General features: G+C 40.9%; 1 protein-coding gene across 6 annotated transcripts in view; it reads right to left on the reverse strand.

Annotated features, from left to right (window-relative positions):
* The window catches only part of LOC132666876 (patr class I histocompatibility antigen, A-2 alpha chain-like), a 538,163-nt gene that overhangs the window by 484,994 nt on the left and 34,516 nt on the right, over positions 1-18,653 (reverse strand). For 4 of the 6 annotated variants that reach the window (XR_013555569.1, XR_013555568.1, XR_013555565.1 and 1 more), the window contains one exon: positions 16,020-17,919. The exons of the other annotated variants lie outside the window; for them this stretch is intronic. The gene's annotated coding sequence lies outside the window, so the exon portion shown is untranslated. Of the gene's footprint in view, positions 1-16,019; positions 17,920-18,653 lie in introns of those variants that run through there. 6 annotated transcript variants of the gene reach the window in all.

Genomic DNA, 18,653 nt, shown 5'->3' on the forward strand with positions numbered 1-18,653 from the left:
CTGTTGGGCACCAGGCTTTCACGTCTTTCTCTGCTCAGCACCTCAAAGCAGCCAAAAGCTCGGATGGATTTCTTGCTTATCTCCTCAGTCTTGGCTGATGTCCTCAGAACAAAAGTGAATCTGGAGCTCTGGGCTCCCTGACCTCACCTCTCCAGGCTCCAGTCCTCTCCTAGATGTTGGCTGGGCCTCTTCACTGTGTCTACATGTTGAAAATTTTAATAAGATAAACTATGTTTCATCAGGCTTTCTCAGTTGTTCTCAGTGGGATCATGAGTTCCTAAATTACCTCCCTAACCAGTAGTCAGAAGACAAACTACTCTCTAGGCTGAATGTCAGAGTACAGTGTTGAAAGCTAATCCAGATGGGGCAACATCAGAGTGGGCACCAACTCACAAGGTCAGGGTAAGGATCACAGGTCTAAGAGGGGAACGCTGGGGACAGAGGGGGAGGACAAAGAGTCTCCCATGTATACTTGGTCCCATATTCAATTATGAGGCCCAAAGGGACCTTCTGTTCCTCTGCGGTCACTGACTTTCCCTTCTTCTCTCTCACTGGCCCTTTCTCTGACCTTATTCAAACCTCAGGATCTTTCATTAAAAAGGACATGAATGGAATTGGGGTCATTCTAGGCAAGCTACCCACAGAAAATATGTCTGAAATCTCACATAGCCCAGTTATTTGTCGGGACAAGAGGTGGATGCAGGGGTCAGTCCTGTCCCCACCCTCCCTTGAGTGAGGCCAACAGAGGACTCTTTCCTTCCCCAATGGGTGACCATGGAGGTGGTGGGTTCCCCTCAGAATCTTAGGGCAGCAGCAGCTCATTTGTGACCTCCAAGTGGAGTTGTGAGCCCACACACGAGTCAAGTAGCACCTCAGGATCTTTGCAAAAGATCTTTCCATTATCTTTCCTCCATCGTCCTTGGCCTCAGTAGCCAACCTGCCTGCCATCGTCCATACTGTTAGTCCTCCTTCAGAGAGATGAAATCCTCACCATTCTAAGGGACTAAAAGTGTCCCCTGGAGAAGCTCCCATTGGGGTCACCAACATCTATATGACTGAGACCAGGGACCAAGAATCAGTGACAAACCAGATTGAATATGACACCTGAAGCAAAATGCTACACACATTTCCCAGGCTGGGAGGGGGAAGGGTGGTCAGTGCATTCCCGGGACACAACATGGTGAAAACCCTTTGGTCTAAAGTTGGGAAAGCCCACCTTGTCCTTACAAGAATCTTGACATCATTCACAAGCCTTGCTGGACAGTCCAAACTCTGCTGGCACCGCTAACACTACAGAAGTATTTCTGTATCCTTATCCTTCTGATCTCAATAGTTAGGTCTCCTGTCCTCCAGCCACATTGCCCACAGCTCATGCTGTGGTGAGCACAGTGGCCTGTCCAAGTGCTGGAACTGTTTGTGGTCCATGAAGGCAGTGGCAGGAAGCCAGGCTTGCTTATGCCAGGTGGACAGACATGGTGTGGAAATACACCAGGCAGTGAGTGCCAGGGGTGGAAACAGTTACCTTGGGGCCCAACAGGGAGTGGGCTGGGAACCCACCCTCCCCCCTTCTGGCTCTGCTGCTCCCTGGGCTCCCTTCTGCACCCCACCTTTGTCCAGAGAGGCATCCCTGGGGGCCTGTTATTGCTTTGTGCAGCTGGGACAGATGAGAGGGACAGAAAGACAGAGAGGCCAGGAGAGGGACAGGGTGGACAGAAGGGACCAGAGTTAGGGAAACGGCCTGGGTTTCAGTCAGGGTCAGGGATCCCCAAATGAGTAGAAGGATGGTTAGGAACTGCTTGCACCAGCTTCTCCAGACATCTCAATATCTGTGGAGAACTAACTCTGAAATTCCCACCCACTTCTATAAACACAAACCTCCACTAACTTTGATGGGCTTTTCCAGAATCCTAAGATCTAATCCCAACAAAAGTGCATATGAGTCATGAGAACAATCAGAAGAAACTGAAGGAGGTGGGGTGGGGGGTGGAAAGTAAAAGCCTGGAAAAAGTCCTAGGGAGAGGGCAACCCTGAGGGCAGGGTTCTGCTTCACATCTGCCTCCTTAAACTGGAGATGCTCAAATGCAAACATGGCTCTGTAAGTGTCTTCCCTGAGGCTTCTCTTTACCCATGGAGCAGTCATTGGCCCATTCTACCTTGGACACTTGATCCTGGGACACTCTAGGTGAACCATCAAGGTCATCCGGCTGCTCCAGCCCCAGGCAATCCTTCTTGCTCTCCCTACTTCATAGAGTGAATGCTTCTCCAAGGAAAGGCAATTTATTTTTGTTGATGGACAAGGCAAGTAGGGAAGAAAGAGAGCTAGGGGACGAGGACAGAAAGGATAGAAAGGTGTAGGGAAGAGGAGATGTCCAGGGCTTTGGGAGGAAGTAGAGATGGGCTATTCTCTTTGCCCAACCACCCACTCAGATAGCCTTCCTTTGCTCCTCCTTCCTCGTTATCAGTTTCTCCAGACTCCATGCTCACCAGTCCATAGTGAGCTTAATCAGTAAAATGACTCCAGATTTACCATAATCAGTAAATGGGCTCCAGAGTGGAGCAGAAGGAGGGTTTGGAACCTCATGGTCTGGCCTCTGAATGCCTTGGACTTGGGGCCAAATACAAGGTCCCTACCCACTGGTGTGGATAATATAAATGTAGATTATTAACTAACCTGACTGGCTTCTCTACAACCTCAAAACCAAGGGGAAACTAGACATAATTCTGTGTCATCTGTGCTTTGCTAAAGCAATCATAAATACCTGACACAGGTGTGTAAAAACTAAGGGTAATTCCCAGAATGATTTGTAGTCCCCACCATTTGGATCTCTGCTAAGTTGGGCTTCCCTACCGAGCCATTATGCTCAATGTGCACTGAAGATTTTGAGATCCAAACCTAGACATATTCAGGCTTTCATTATTTTATTTTCAGCAACAGGGTATGATGTATCCCCTTAGTCCAGACATGCTTTTTTTTTTTTTTTAAGTCTGTTGGATGATAATAAGATTACCTGTCCCCTTTTCCTTTTCTTCCTTTCCCAGAATCTCTCTGCATGAATCCCCCAACCCCCAAACCTGATTCAATGGATAGTACAGAGTCAGGAGCAGAGCCCTGAGGCCAGATTGCCTGGGTTCTAATTCAGGCTCCACCATTTACTTTTTGTGTGGCCTTAGATAAGTGAATTAAACTCTCTGTACCTGTGTGCTCATCTTGAAAACTGGAAAAGACACCAGTCATTTATTAAAAGGGTGAAATGTCTTAACATGTGCAAAGCACTATATAATTGTTAGATAGTATTATTTTGGCTGTTGTTTTATTATTACCATCTTAAGCCTTTTTCTGAGGCCTGCCTCTTCCCCCAGGCTTTTTCAGTGAAGGAAATTCACCATGGGAACTGACACTATCTGGTGCATTTAGACAGTGTGTAACTCTACGTATTGCAGCATCCTTAATCATTTCCATCAGCTCTTTATCACTACCCTGGGCCATGATAGTTCACCTTGACTTTCCTTAACCTGAAGCAAAAGAACTCTCTCTCTCTGCAATATAGTGCATGACAAAGTAAGGCATAGTCTTTACTCCCTTCTTTTTTTTTTTTTTAATATTTTTACTCCCTTCTTTAGTTAGAATCTTCAGTCTGTGGTTTGCCTGTAAGTTCCAGTCTAGTGACTGACCTTAAGAGCAAATCTATAAGCAGTACATGACCTTGTGAAATGATCCAGTGACATTCTTTTATTTCCACATTGAGCATATAGACTCGGTGTCCTTTGAGTCAAAAAAAATTTCCCCAAAATTAAAAGCCACTATGCACCAACCATAATGTTCTAAATGAGAAAATCTGTCAATGTCAACTGTTGACAAAGATGTGAAACAGCTGAGCACTGCTGTTGAAAAGAATAAATAGGTTCAACCAATTTGAAAATTGGCTTGTCCTTATCTTCCAAAGATAAAGATTCACCTTCCCTATACTTGTGGTTCCACTTTTAGGTATATAACAACAACAACAACAACAACAACAACAACAAAATATGTGAAACATTGATTTATTCAAAGCAGTTTTGGTTGTGATAGTCAAAAGATGGAAACAATCCCAAAATTTACTAGCAGTACAGTGGATAAACTGACTCATGTTCACATAATAGGATGCTACACAAGTAACAAAAATGGACAAAATACAGCCACCCACAATTACACAGATGAATCTCACAAATAATATTGTCATGCACACAACACACAATGTATGATTCCATCTATATAAAGTTTTAAACAGAAAAAAGTAATCTGTTGCTAAAATTCAGATTAATGGTTATTTGGGGGCAGGAAGAAGAGCTCAGTGATTGAGGGGTGTGTGAGAAGGCTTTCTGTGGTGCTGGTCATGTTCTCTTTCTTGACCTATGTGTTGTAAGGGAGGTGTGTTAATTTTGTGAAAATTAAGCTGTTACTGATGATCCGTGTGTTTTACACTTGAATTAGTAAAATATAAATGAATCTTTTATCACTTTTGGCACAAACTCCTTTTTCTTCTTTTGTTTTGTTTTATATATTTTTTCTTTTTTGTTTTTGTTTACAAACTCACTTTAATAAATAAATAGGAAATTCAAGACATTATCCTTTTTTTTTTTTTTTTTCCCTTTGGTCAGAAATTTATTTCAGTGGACCCAAATTAATGATGGAGAAGCATCATCTTTCCAACAGGATTCCAATTAACAAATTCAGAATGAATGAGAGAAAAATCATCCTTTTATAGCCCCTAATGAAGTAATGAGTATAGGTAAAGATCATCAGTGGATATTTGACTATTAGTTGAAAGAGTGATTAGGGGACTTTATAGTGGTTGGATATAAGGTGGTCACCACCTGAACCCACTAACCAATGTTAATGTCTCTACATGTGAAACCAGATGGATGTGATGGGTATACACAGTGCCACCCATGAAGGGATTTTTGTAATTTATTGAAATTTTAAGGGACATAAATTTGTGTTTACTATTTCTTTTATCCCCACATTTGCTAAACACAAATCAATGAAACAACTTACTTAGAGCTTAGGGAGTAATTAAATTTTTATTATTTTCTCACACACTGAACAATTATTTCCTTTTGATACCTTATGTATGCTGATTAGTCTTATGTCATCTTGACTAGGCTATAGCACCCAGTTTTTTAATAACATTAATCTAAGTGGTAATGTGAAGACATTTTGTACATGTTAGGATTGGGTTTGCACATATGGTTAACATCTGAAATCATTTGACTTTAAGTAAATTGAGGTTACCCTTGATAATGTGAGTGGGCCTATTCTACTCAGTTGAAGGCCCTAAGAGCAAAAACTGAAGTTTCCAGAGAAGAAGAAATTCTGCCTCAGGACTACCACACCAACTCCTGTCTGAATTTCCATTCTGATAACATATACAGGGTTCGTGCTTGCCACTCTCTACAATTGTATAAACTAATTCCTTAATATTTATTAAGGCCTGAAATGATTATGGGGTTTCTGGAATTGGTTCTTCAATCTGATCAGATTTAAAGGCACTAATGACTTTATTTTAAGTAGTAAAAAGGGCACTTGACAATCCATGGCAATAGAGATACTCAGAATGTCACAACTGGATACTCTAATCAAATACTTATAAAAGGCAAAGTACGTAGGTGACCATGTATTTGATATATTAGAACAGTTTCATCAAACTAACAAACATAATAAGATTGACTGCTGCTAATTGTGTTAGACAAATTAAGGAAAGGAAAGGATGGGCTCAGGGATTCAACTTCCCAGCTCAAGGGCCACGTAAATCGCCTGAAAATTTCTGTCTGCTCTGAAACAAAAATTCATCTTCTGTTGCCAGAGCTTAACTTTCCAAACACCAAACCTGCAGTCTCATCTCGCAAGTGGATAAATTACAAATTGAATTCCCAACCTGATATTATGTCTGCTGTTAAAGTGAGGGCATTTATTGGAAAGGAGTGGGATCCTGAAAATTGGAATAGGAACATATGGGCAGATCCTGATAACTAAAGACATTGAACTCCCAAATTCTGCACAGTCTTCTTTAACAGTAGAATCAGTCCTTTGACCCCCATCTGAGGAAGTTAACCCTGCTTTGCCTGTGGACACTGTAATGGCCTCCCCTGAGGTAGTCACCTTGTAAGACACTGCTGATTCCCATCTCAGGACTGATTCCCACCCCTCCCTCATTTGCTTATAGACCTATAACTACACTCTAGTCCCAGCAGGCCCTGAAAAGTAAGATTGATAATGTAAACCATTAGGAGTGTGCTTCACCCCAAAAGCACTGCATGATTTTTCTAATTTATACAGACAGAAATTCAGGCAACATGTGGGGCGCCTGTGTGGCTCAGTCAGTCGGTTGAGTATCTGACTTCAGCTCAGGTCATGATCTCATGACCTGTGAGTTCAAGCCCCATGACCAGCTCTGTGCTAACAGCTCAGAGCCTGAAGCCTGCTTCAGATTCTGTGTCTCTATCTCTCTCCGCTTCTCTCTCTCTCTCTCTAAAATAAATAAACCTTTAAAAATTTAAAAAAGAAAGAAAGAAAGAAGAAAGAAATCCAGGCAATATGTGTGGGAATGAACATTAGGGGTCTGGAGTTATGGTAGAAGAAATGTAAAGTTGGGTGAGTCTATATTTATTGACATGAGCCCACTAGAAGAGATTCTGGACTCAATATTGTAGCTTAAGGAGATAGACAGGGTTCTATCTAACAGGTTGTATTTTGGTTGACTGAAACATGGACCAAAATGTGGCCTACATTAAAGAAATTTGAAATGCCAGAATTGCCTTCATATAATGTAGAGGAAGATACCCAAAGGCTTAGGGAAATTAGAATGTTAGAATAGATTTGTCTTATAATACATGCTTATTCATGTTAAGAGGGTCCAGAGGACACATCTTTCACCATGAATGTGAGAAATCAATTTGTGAGGGGAACCCCAGCTTCCTTGAAGAACTCTGTAATCACTCTTCTCTGTAGCTCAGGAATTACCATGAGAAGTACTACCCTGAACTGTGACTCTTTTTTTTTTTAATGTTTATTTATTTTTCAGAAAAAGAGACAAAGACAGAACTCAAGTGGAGGAAGAGCAGAGAGAGAGAGAGACCCAGAATCTGAAGCAGGCTCCAGGCTCCGAGCTGTCAGCACAGAGCCCAATGTAGGGCTTGAACTCACAAACCTCAAGATCATGACCTGAGCCAAAGTCAGATGCTTAACCAACTGAGCCACCCAGGGGCCCCTGAACTGGGACTCCTAAAGGCAATGTAGATCATTGTAACCTGGGGTGGCAGGGTCCAAGAGGAGGCACTTAATCACCAAATGCAGGGTTGCCATAATGGACAGCATACTTAAAGCATTAATCACAATAGTCTGACTGGCACTGGCTAGTTGACCATGGATGATGTCCCTAAAATTTAAACAAATGGGCAATCTACTCAATCCTTATTTGATCTGTATAAGCAGAAGTGTTCTAGATCTAGTGAGCAGAGTTCTAAATGGAATCACCCAAACAGCCTCCTCAGTCAATTCCCAGACTTGAGCCAGTTTATAGACCCAAGACCCTATGAACAAAATGGGGACTGGATCCACTTTATGAATGACGCTGGTATATTGCAAAAAAATTATACTGTTAATCTTTGTCCCAGCTTTCCCTAAAGGAACCTATGGCATATTACTAGGGTGCCTATGCAGTGGGGAAAAGGAAATAATCAGATATTTGAAGGAAGACTAGACACTGGCTCTGAGCTGATACTGATTCCAGGAGACCCAAAACTGCACTGTGGGCTACCAGTCACAGTCTGGAGGTTAGGTGTTGAATGAAGTTTTAGCTCAGGTCAATCTCACAGCAGGCCTTGCGAGTCTTGAACTTAGTCACTTCCTCCAACTCCGAAATACGTAATCTGAATAGACCTACTCAGCAAGTGGAAGAACCCTCACATTGGTTCCTTGACCTGTGGAGTGGGGGATATTGTGGTAGGAAAGGCTAAGTGGAAGCCACTAGAAAGGCCTTTACCTAGGAAAAGAGTTAACCAAAAGCAATAGTGCATTCCTGGAGGGAATAAAGAGATTAGTGTCACCATCAAAGACATAAGGATGCAGAGGTAGTGTTTCTCACAACAGCCCCTTTCAACTTGCCTATTTGGTATATGCAAAAAACAGATAAGTCTTGATGAACGGCAGTGGAGTATCATAAGTTTAATCAGGAGGGTGACCCCAATGAGGTGCTGTGCCAGATGTGGTTTCCTTGAGAAAATTAACATATTTCCTGTTACCTGGAGTGCAGCTATCAATCTGGCAAAAGCTTTTTTCTTCCATACTTGTTGATAAAGAATACAAGAAGCAGTTTGATTTCAACTAGCAAGACCAGCAATATACCTGCTCTGTCATACTTCAGGGGTATATTAAATCTCCAGCCTTATGTCATAATTTAGTTTGCAGAAATCTTGATCACTTTTCCCTATGACAAGACATTCAATGGTACATTGCATTCATGACATTTTGCTTATTGGATCTAATGATCAAGAAGTAGCAACTGTTACAGACTTGTTGGTAGGACATTTGTGTGTTAGAGGGTGGGAAATAAATCTGATAAGTTCAGGAGCCTTCCACCTAAATGAAATTTGTAGTGGGTCCAGTGTTCTGGGGCATGTTAACATATTTTTTCTAATGTGAAAGGTAAGTAATTATATCTGACCCCTCCTACAGCCACAAGAGACGCATAATGCCTAGTTGTCCACTTTGGATTTGGGGGTCAGCATATTCTTCACTTATGTGTGGTACTCTAGCTCATTTACTGAGTGATCTGAAAAACCATTAGTTTTGAGCAGGGCCAAGAACAAGAGAACTACAGGTACAGGCTGGTTACAAGCTGCTTTGCCACTTGGACTATATGATCTTGCAGGTCCACGCATGCTTGAATTGTGACAGATATAACTACTCTTTGGAGCTTTTGGCAGAGACCCCTATGTGTGAATCACAGTGTGCACACAGGATTTAGGGGCAAAGTTCTGCCATCAATTGAGAATAACTTGTCCCCCATCTGAATTGCCCATCATGAACTGGGTTTGTACAACTCACCAAACCATAAAGTTGGTTGTATATAGCAGCACTCCATCACCAAATATAATGGTATTGGGTTCAACCAGGCTCTGAAGACATGTGTAAATTATGTGAGGAAATGGATCAAATGTTCACTGCCCCAATTCCTTCTACATTTTTACCTAATCTCTCCCAGCCTGGATTTATGAATTCCCTGCACATGGTTGCCTAAGGAAGAGAAAAGTCAGGCTTGGTTTATAGATAGCTCTGCATAGTACACAGGCACTACAAAAGTGAATAGCAGCATGAAAGCCCCTTTCAAGGTCATCTCCTAAGGACAGTTGTGAGGGAAAATCTTCCCAGTAATGCAGCTGGTTGTACATTTTGTTTGGAAGGAGAGATTACCAGAGGTATGATTGTATACCAATTCATAGGCTATGGCCAGTGCTTTGACTGGATGGACTGGATGGATGGACTTGAAAGGAACATGACTGAAAGGAACATGACTGAAAAGTTGGTGGCAAGAAGAACTGGGGAATAGGTGTGTGGACAGAATTCTCTGGGGACAAAAATGTAAAGATATTTATGTCCCATGCAAATGCCCATCAAAAGGTGACCTCAGAAAGGGATGATTTTAACAAAGTGGATAAGATGACTCATCCTATGGAAACCTGTCAGCCTCTTTGCTTAATGGGCTCATGAACAAAGTGGCCATGATGACAGGGGTGGAGATTATACATAGGCTCAGCAACATAGATTTCTCCCCACTAATCTCAACCTAGCTACAGCCACTGATGAGTTCCCAATTTGCCAACAGCAGAGACCACCATTGAGTCCCTGATATGACAATATTCTCTGGGGTAATCATCCAGATACCTGTGGCACGTTAATTACATTGGACTTGCTTCCATTATGGAACATGCAATGTTTTGCTCTAACTAGAATAGACATTTTCTCTGGATATGTACTTGCCTTTGCCAATGATTCTGCCAAACAACATCTATGGACTACGGGATGCAATACCTACTATTATGGTATTCCACACAGCATTGCTCCTGATCAAGCAACTCATTTCCAGCAAATAAAGTATGGCAAGGTGTTCGTGGGCATTCAATTCATTGGTTTTACCATGTTCTTCATTATTCTGAAGGAGCTGGCTTGATAGAATGGAGAATGACCTTTTGAAGACTCAGAGTGCCATCTAGGTGCCAATCCCTTGCAGATTTGGGGCAATGTTTTCCAGGGGGCTCTAAACAGAGTCCAATATATGCTGCCATTTCTCTCATAGCCAGGATTTACAGGTTCAGAAATCAAGGATGTGGAAATGGAAGTGACACCACTCACTATTTAGGGATCCACTAGCAACATTTTTGCTCCCTATCCACACGACCTTATGTTATGTGGCTTAGAGGTATCAGTTCCAAAGAGAGGAATGCTTTCACTAGAAGACACAGCAATGATTCCATTGAAATGGAATTTAAGACTACCACCCACCCACTTTGGCTCATCATGCCTCTAAACACTCAAAGACAGTAATTTTTGTACTGAATGGAGTGATTGATCATGATTATCAAGGGCAATTTAGCTGCTACTACACAGTGATGCTAAGAAAGAGTATGTCTAAAATAGAGAAGATAACTTAGGGCATCACTTAGTACTATCATGACCTCTAATTAAAGTCAATGGAAAACTATTCAGGCAGGACTATTAATGACCCAGACCTTTCAGGGATAAAGATTTGGGAGATACATCTATATCTATATCATCTATATCTATATCTATATCATCTATATCTATGTTTATCAATATCTATATATAAAATATATAATATAAATATATTTCTATAAGATAAATATATATACTATTCAGTTTTTCTTTTTTTTAATATGAAATTTATTGTCAAATTGGTTTCCATACAACACCCAGTGCTCATCCCAAAAGGTGCCCTTCTCAATGCCCATCACCCACTTTCCCCTCCCTCCCATCCCCCATCAACCCTCAATTTATTCTCAGTTTTTAAGAGTCTCTTGTGGTTTGCTTCCTTCCCTTTCTAACTTTTTTTTTCCTTCCCCTCCCCCATGGTCTTCTGTTAAGTTTCTCAGGATCCACATAAGAGTGAAAACATATGTTATCTGTCTTTCTCTGTATGACTTATTTCACTCAGCATAATACTCTCCAGTTCCATCCACGTTGCTACAAAGGGCCATATTTCATTCTTTCTCATTGCCAAGTAGTATTCCATTGTGTATATAAACCACAATTTCTTTATCCATTGATCAGTTGATGGATATTTAGGCTCTTTCCATAATTTGGCTATTGTTGAAAGTACTGCTATAAACATTGGGGTACAAGTGCCCCTTATGCATCAGCACTCCTGTATCCCTTGGGTAAATTCCTAGCAGTGCTATTGCTGGGTCATAGGGTAGATCTATTTTTAATTTTTTGAGGAACCTCCACACTTTTCCAGAGTGGCTGCACCAGTTTGCATTCCCACCAACAGTGCAAGAGGGTTCCCGTTTCTCCACATCCTCTCCAGCATCTGTAGTCTCCTGATTTGTTCATTTTAGCCACTCTGACTGCCATGAGGTGATATCTCAGTATGGTTTTGATTTGTATTTCCCTGATACTATTCAGTTTTTCGAGGTAACTTGACTGATACATTGATATTTCTGGTATTCAGGTTCATCTACATATCAAGCTCTGAATTATTATATTGTAATACAAAGGGAAGAATCTTGCTCAGGACATCAGTAAGATTGTAGACTAGGCCCTATTCCTCCACAAAAATGTTTGAAACAATAAGTAGAGACTGACAAAAATAACTATATAGAAATTCTGGAAATTGCTCAAAGAGATATAGCCACCAAGCAAACATCCAGTCAAGAAAAGTAACATTCAAAATGGTAGGAAATGTGACATTTTACTCATCTTTGTCCGACTCCCACTCCAGGATGGCATGGGGCATTTGGGACAAAGAGCTTAATTCCCACTTTCTTTCTGCAGGCTGGAAGGAACAAAGTAGAACCTACTTTCAACATTCTAACCTCTTGGCTACCCAGGGAAGGAATTGTTCTTTGTCTCATCTGACTCAGAACTCACATAGGAAAACCTAGTATAATATAGATCTCATGCTGGGAACATCTGCAGAAGGTAATGATAAGTGCTAAAACCTGTGAAAGCTATAAGTGAAATGCAGACCCATGGATGCCTGGGACAAGAGATTACAGGCAGAAGAATACAATAGAACATCAACGGCTCAGGTTTCTTTCTTTTTTTTTTTTTAATCAGGTTTATTTTAACAAATCAAAGCACACCTAGTTAAAGGTCCAAAAACTCCCCACTGCAAGCAAGGAAGAACACTACAGAGAACTAACCTGGAGGAAAAAGCAGCCAAAACACAAGAGCACCCAGCATACACCAGAAACACTTCCTGAAGCACCAGCCCCTGGACAGTGTAATACCCCTTCTTAATATAGCATTACTCTCAGGAGCAGGAAACATAACAAGCTTTCATAACACACAAAAGACAGAAACCTATACAAAATGATGAGATGGAGGAATTGTCCCCAAAAGAAACATCAAAAAGAAATCACAACTGGAGGCGCCTGGGTGGCTTAGTCGGTTAAGCGTCCGACTTCAGCTCAGGTCACGATCTCGCAGTCTGTGAGTTCGAGCCCCGCGTCGGGCTCTGGGCTGATGGCTCAGAGCCTGGAGCCTGCTTCTGATTCTGTGTCTCCCTCTCTCTCTGCCCCTCCCCCATTCATACTCTGTCTCTCTCTCTGTCTCAAAAATAAATAAACGTTAAAAAAAAAATTTAAAAAAAAAAAAAGAAATCACAACTATGGATTTACTCAAAACAGATACAAGCAATATATCTGAACAAGAATTTAGAACAACAATCATAAGAATACTAGCTGGGCTTGAAAGAAGCATAGAAGGCACCAGAGAAGCCCTTGCTGCAGAGACAAAAGACCTAACAACTAGCCAAGCCAAAATAAGAAAAAATGCTATAACTGAAATGCAAAACTGACTGTATATAATCACAACAAGGATGGAAGAAACAGAAAATTAATAGGTGACATAGAAGATAAAATTATGGTGGCCCCTGGGTATCTCAGCATCTGACTCTTGATTTTAGTTCAGGTCATGATCTCAGCGTCGTGAGATGGAGTCCCGTGTGGGCCTCTGCACTGGTGCATGCAGCCTGTTTATGATTCTGTCTCTCTCCCTCTCTCTCTCTCTGCCCCACCCGCACTCATGCTCTCTCTCCCTCTCTTAAAAAAATGGAAAATAATGAAACTGAAAAGAAGAGGGGAAGGAAACTGTTAGATCTCAAATGTATATTTAGGTAACTCACTGACTCCTTAAAGCACAATAATATCGATATCATAGGAGTTCCAGAAGAAAAGTGAGGGGAAAGGACAGAAGGTTTATTTGAACAAATTATAGCTGAGAATTTCCCTAATCTGGGGAATGAAACAGGCATTCAAGGACAAGAGGCACAGAGAACCCCTTCAAAATCAACAAAAACAGGTCAACACCTAGACATATAGAAGTAAAACTTGCACAATACAAAGAAAATGAGAATTCTGAAAGCAGGTAGGGACAAAAGGTCCTTAACCTAAAAGGGTAGACACATAAGGTTAGCAGCAGGCCACTAACTTGGCAGATAGAAGGGAAATGATATATTCAACGTGCTAAATGGGAAAAATATGCAGCCAAGAATACTTTATCCAGCAAGGCTATCATTCAGAATAGAAGGAGAGATAAATAGTTTACAAGACAAGCAAAAATTAAAGGAGTTCATGAACACTAAACCAGCTCTGCAAGAAATATTAAAAGGGACTCTTTGAGAAGAAAAGAGAGACCAAAAGCAACAAAGACTATAAAGGAACAGAGACAATCTACAGGAACAACAACTTTACAGGTAATACAATGGCACCAAATCCATATCTATCACTGATTACTCTGAATGTAACTGGACTAAATGCTCCAGTCAAAAGACATAGGATATCAGAATGGATTTTTAAAAAGATCCATCTATATGTTGCCTACAAGAGAGTCATTTTAGACCTAAAGACACCTACAGATTGAAAGTGAGGAGATGATGAACCATCTATCATACTAATGGATTCCAAAAGAAAGCCAGAGTAGCCACACTGATATCAGACAAACTAGATTTTAAACCAAAGACTGTAACAAGAGATGAAGAAGGGCATTATATCATAATTAAGGGTCTATCCAACAAGAAGATCTAACAATTTCCAGGTACCTGGGAGGCTCAGTCGGTTGAGTGTCCGACTTCAGCTGAGGTCATGATATCACAGTTCGTGGGTTCAAGCTCCACATCAAGCTCTGTGCTTATAGCCCGGAGCCCAGAGCCTGGAGCCTGCTTCAAATTCTGTGTCTCCCTCTCTCTCTGCCCCTCCCTGCTCACATTCTGTCTCTCTCTCTCTCTCTCTCTCTCGAAAATAAACATTAAAAAAATTTTTTTGAGATCTAACGATTGCAAATATTTATGCCCCTAATGTGAAAACAACCAAATATATAAATCAATTAATAACAAATTTAAATGTTTATTTTATTTTAAGATAAAGAGAGAGAGAAAGCACAAGCAAGGGGGAAGAAGCAGAGAGAGGAGAGAGATAGAATCCCAAGCAGGCTCCACACCATCAGCATGGAACCCAATGCAGGGTTTGATCTCACAAACCATGAGATCACAACCTGAGCCGAAATCAAGAGTCAGACACTCAACTGACTGAGCCACCCAGGCACCCTCAATTAATAAAAATCTTAAAGAAGCCCACTAATAGTAATATAATAATAGTAGGGGACTTTCACACCCCACTTGTAGCAATGGACAGATAACCTAAACAGAAGATCAACAAGGAAAAAATGGGTTTATAACAGCACTATCAACAATAGCCAAAGTATGGAAAGAGCCTAAATGTCCATCAATGGATGAAGGGATAAAGAAGACATGATACACACACACACACACACACACACACACACACACACACACATATATATATATACACAATGGAGTGGTGTATATATATACAATGGAGTATTACTTGGCAATCAAAAAGAATGAAATATTGCCATTTGCAACTGGGTGGATGGAGCTAGAGGGTATTATGCTAAGCGAAATTAGTCAGGGAAAGACAAATATCATATGACTTCACTCATATGAGAATTTTAAGACACAGAATAGATGAACATAAGGGAAGGGAAGCAAAAATAATATAAAAACAAGGAGGGAGACAAAACATAAAAGACTCTTAAATATGGAGAACAAACAGAGGGTTACTGGAGGGATTGTGGGGGGGGGGGCTAAATGGGTAAGGGGCATTAAGGAATATACTCCTGAAAACATTGTTGCACTATATGTTAACTCACTTGCATGTAAATTAAAAAAAAATAAATTAAAAAAGAAAAGAAACAAAAACACAGTGAGATATCATACCTGTCAGAATGGCTCAAATAAAAAAGACAGGAAATAACAAGTGTTGGTGAGGATGTGGGGGAAAAGGAACCCTTGTACACTGTTGGTGGGAATGTAAGCTGGTACAACCATTGTGGAAAAATTAAAAATAGGAATATCATATGATCCAATAATGCCACTACTGGGTATTTACCCGAAAAAGCAAAAACGCTAATTCAAAGGGATACATGCACTCCTATATTTATTGTAGCATTATTTACAATAGCTAAGATATGGAAACAGCCTAAGTGTCCATCAATGGATGAATGAATAAGGAAGATGTGGAGTATATATGCAGTGGAATATTACTTAGCCATAAAAGTGTGAAATCTTGTCATTTTGGCAACATGGATGGACTTATGTTAAGTGAAATAAGTCAGGCAGAAAAAGAAAAATACCATATGATTTCACTTACCTGTGAAATCTAAAAAACAGAACAAATGAAGAAACACAAACAAAAGTAGAAACAGACTCATAGAGAACAAATTGATGGTTGTCAGGGGGAGGTAAGTGGGGGAAGGGCAAAATGGGTGAAGGGGAACTGTGAGGTACAGGCTTTTATTTAAGTCACAGGGGTAAAAGCTACAGCATAAAGAATATAGTCAATGGTATTGTTATAGCATTGTATGATAACAGATGGTAGCTATACATTGTGGTGAGCATAGCATCACGTATAGAGTTGTCAAATCACTATGTTGTACACATGAAACTAATGTTACACTGTGTGTCAACTATACTGCAATTAAAAAAGACCACATTACTGAAAATGGAACCCCATTAACTTCTTAATAATAACTAGTATTTGGGGCGCCTGGGTGGCTCAGTCAGTTAAGCGTCCGACTTTGGCTCAGGTCATGATCTCGCGGTTTGTGAATTTGAGCCCCACATCGGGCTCTGTGCTGACGACTCAGAGCGTGGAGCCTGCTTCAGATTCTGTATCTCTCCATCCCTCGGCCCCTCCCCTGCTCATGCTCTGTGCCTCTCTGTCTCTCAATAATAAATAAACGTTAAAAAAATTTTTTTAAATAATGGCAATAACTAGTATTTACCTGACCAGAACAGGTGCTAGGATGCAAGTCCATCTAAACTAAAGCTACTTGTAGTCTGTGAGCCAATGCTAGTCTATACCAGTCTACAGTGTTTTGTTACTAGCCCACCATGAGAACTGGAGAGTGAGAGTAAACTGGAAAGCTCTACAAAGGTTTCCTTATAAGCAAAATATAAGGATTTACATTATTCCCTTGAGTCTACTAAACAATTTGCTGATCAGCTATTTGTAGACCACATTTGAGTAGAACTATCTTTAAACTAAGAAACTAGACTTAAAAAAAAAAAAAAAGCTTTTTGGAGGTGTTACGTAAAAACTGATAAATGTTAGGGGCACCTGGGTGGCTCAGTTGGTTGAGTGTACCACTTTGGCTCAAGTCATGGTATCATGGCTTATGGGTTTGAGCCCCTCCTCGGGCTCACTGCTGTCAGTGCAGAGCCCAATTCAGATACCTTGTCCCACTTCTATCTCTGCCCCTCCCCCACTTGTGCACGCTCTCTCTCTCTCTCTTTCAAAAATAAATAAACAACAACAACAACAAAAAACTGGATAAATGTTAGGGATCCTTTCCTTAGAAATATATCCAAGTATGAGGAAGTATAAAAAATTAATATAAAATGTCAGTGCACAGACTGGATCTTTAAAATCTAGTAAGAACAAACACAGGGAAAAGACATTTTGAGTAGTCACTTCACCGGCCTACAATACCACTCCACTTATTTGTAAGTATAAACTGGTGTAGACAAGAGCTGGATCCTATAACAGACTATCAGGTTGTCATTCCCACCAAAACCACCTCCATGACCACCACCAAAGTTTCCAGAACCACTTCGATCTCCTTGCTGGATGAAGCACCAGCCATCTCTTGCTTAGATAGAGCTTTCCTTACTTCACAGTTGTGACCATTCGCAGTATGGTGTTGTAGACAATCTTGTCTACTGAGTCATGGTCATCAAACGTTACAAAAGCAAAGTCTCTCTTTTTGCCACTGCCTCGGTCAGTCATGATTTCAATCACTTCAATTTTCCCATACTGTTCAAAATAATCTCTTACATGATGTCCTTCAGTATCTTCTTTAATGCCACTGACAAAAATCTTTTTCACAGTTAAGTGAGCACCAGGTCTTTGAGAATCTTCTCTGGAGACAGCCCTCTTTGGTTCTACAACTCTTACATCCAACTTGTGTGGTCTTGCATTCATGGCTGCATCCACCTTCTCCACAGTGGCATATGTGACAAACCCAAAGCCTCAGGAGCTCTTGGTGTTTGGATCTCTCATAACCACACAGTTTATAAGTGTTCCCCATTGCTCAAAATAAGAGCAAGAATGGGCACAATCCTTCAAGGAAACAAAGAAAAAAAATCAAAAATTCAAAGATGGGGGCTGAGGGCCTAACCCAAGCCTGACCTTAGGCTGACCTGGCCACATAAACTATCTCTGTCCTGGACACAGTACAGGCCTGGGTGATGTCCCAGTCCCTGTCATCACAGATCCTGGTGGGACAAAGTTCCACTGAAGAGACAAGGACAAAGGAGCAGAGAAAATGACTTTGCTTAGGAGTGACCATGTCAAAGCCCAAAATGCACTGAGCACCAACTGGTCACAGTCCCATCCATGCTGGTGCCTCACAGCCTCTCCTGTAACCACATGCAATAGACGAAGCACAGCAAACATGTGTATTCTGGAAGGTTCTCAGTGCTTCCATTTATTTCTGTTCTCAAATTTAAGGAATCATCTCTTTTAAATAACCCATCAAGCAACCCCCCATGATAAGAATGTGGAAAAAAAAAACAAATTTATATTCAGATTCCTATTTTCAATATAAAAAATGTTGCAACTCAGTGCAATATGAAGTTAAGACAGAGATAGACATCTAGTCCTGCCTCTGCTAGAACAAGAAAGTAGATTAGAAAAGGGCAAAGGTCAATGTGGGGAGGTGTCATGGTGGGCAGTGTGTTGGGCCAGTCTCTCCACCTCCTCTCATTATGCTAAGTCACATTCAGACACACTTTGAAGAAAGAAAGTGTAGTCAGAGATTCCTGAAGTCACAATGGGGAGTGGGATTGAGAACT

This window comes from Panthera onca, chromosome B2 (genome assembly GCF_046562875.1).
Source record: "Panthera onca isolate mPanOnc1 chromosome B2, mPanOnc1 haplotype 2, whole genome shotgun sequence".
Classification (NCBI taxonomy): Eukaryota; Metazoa; Chordata; class Mammalia; order Carnivora; family Felidae; genus Panthera; species Panthera onca.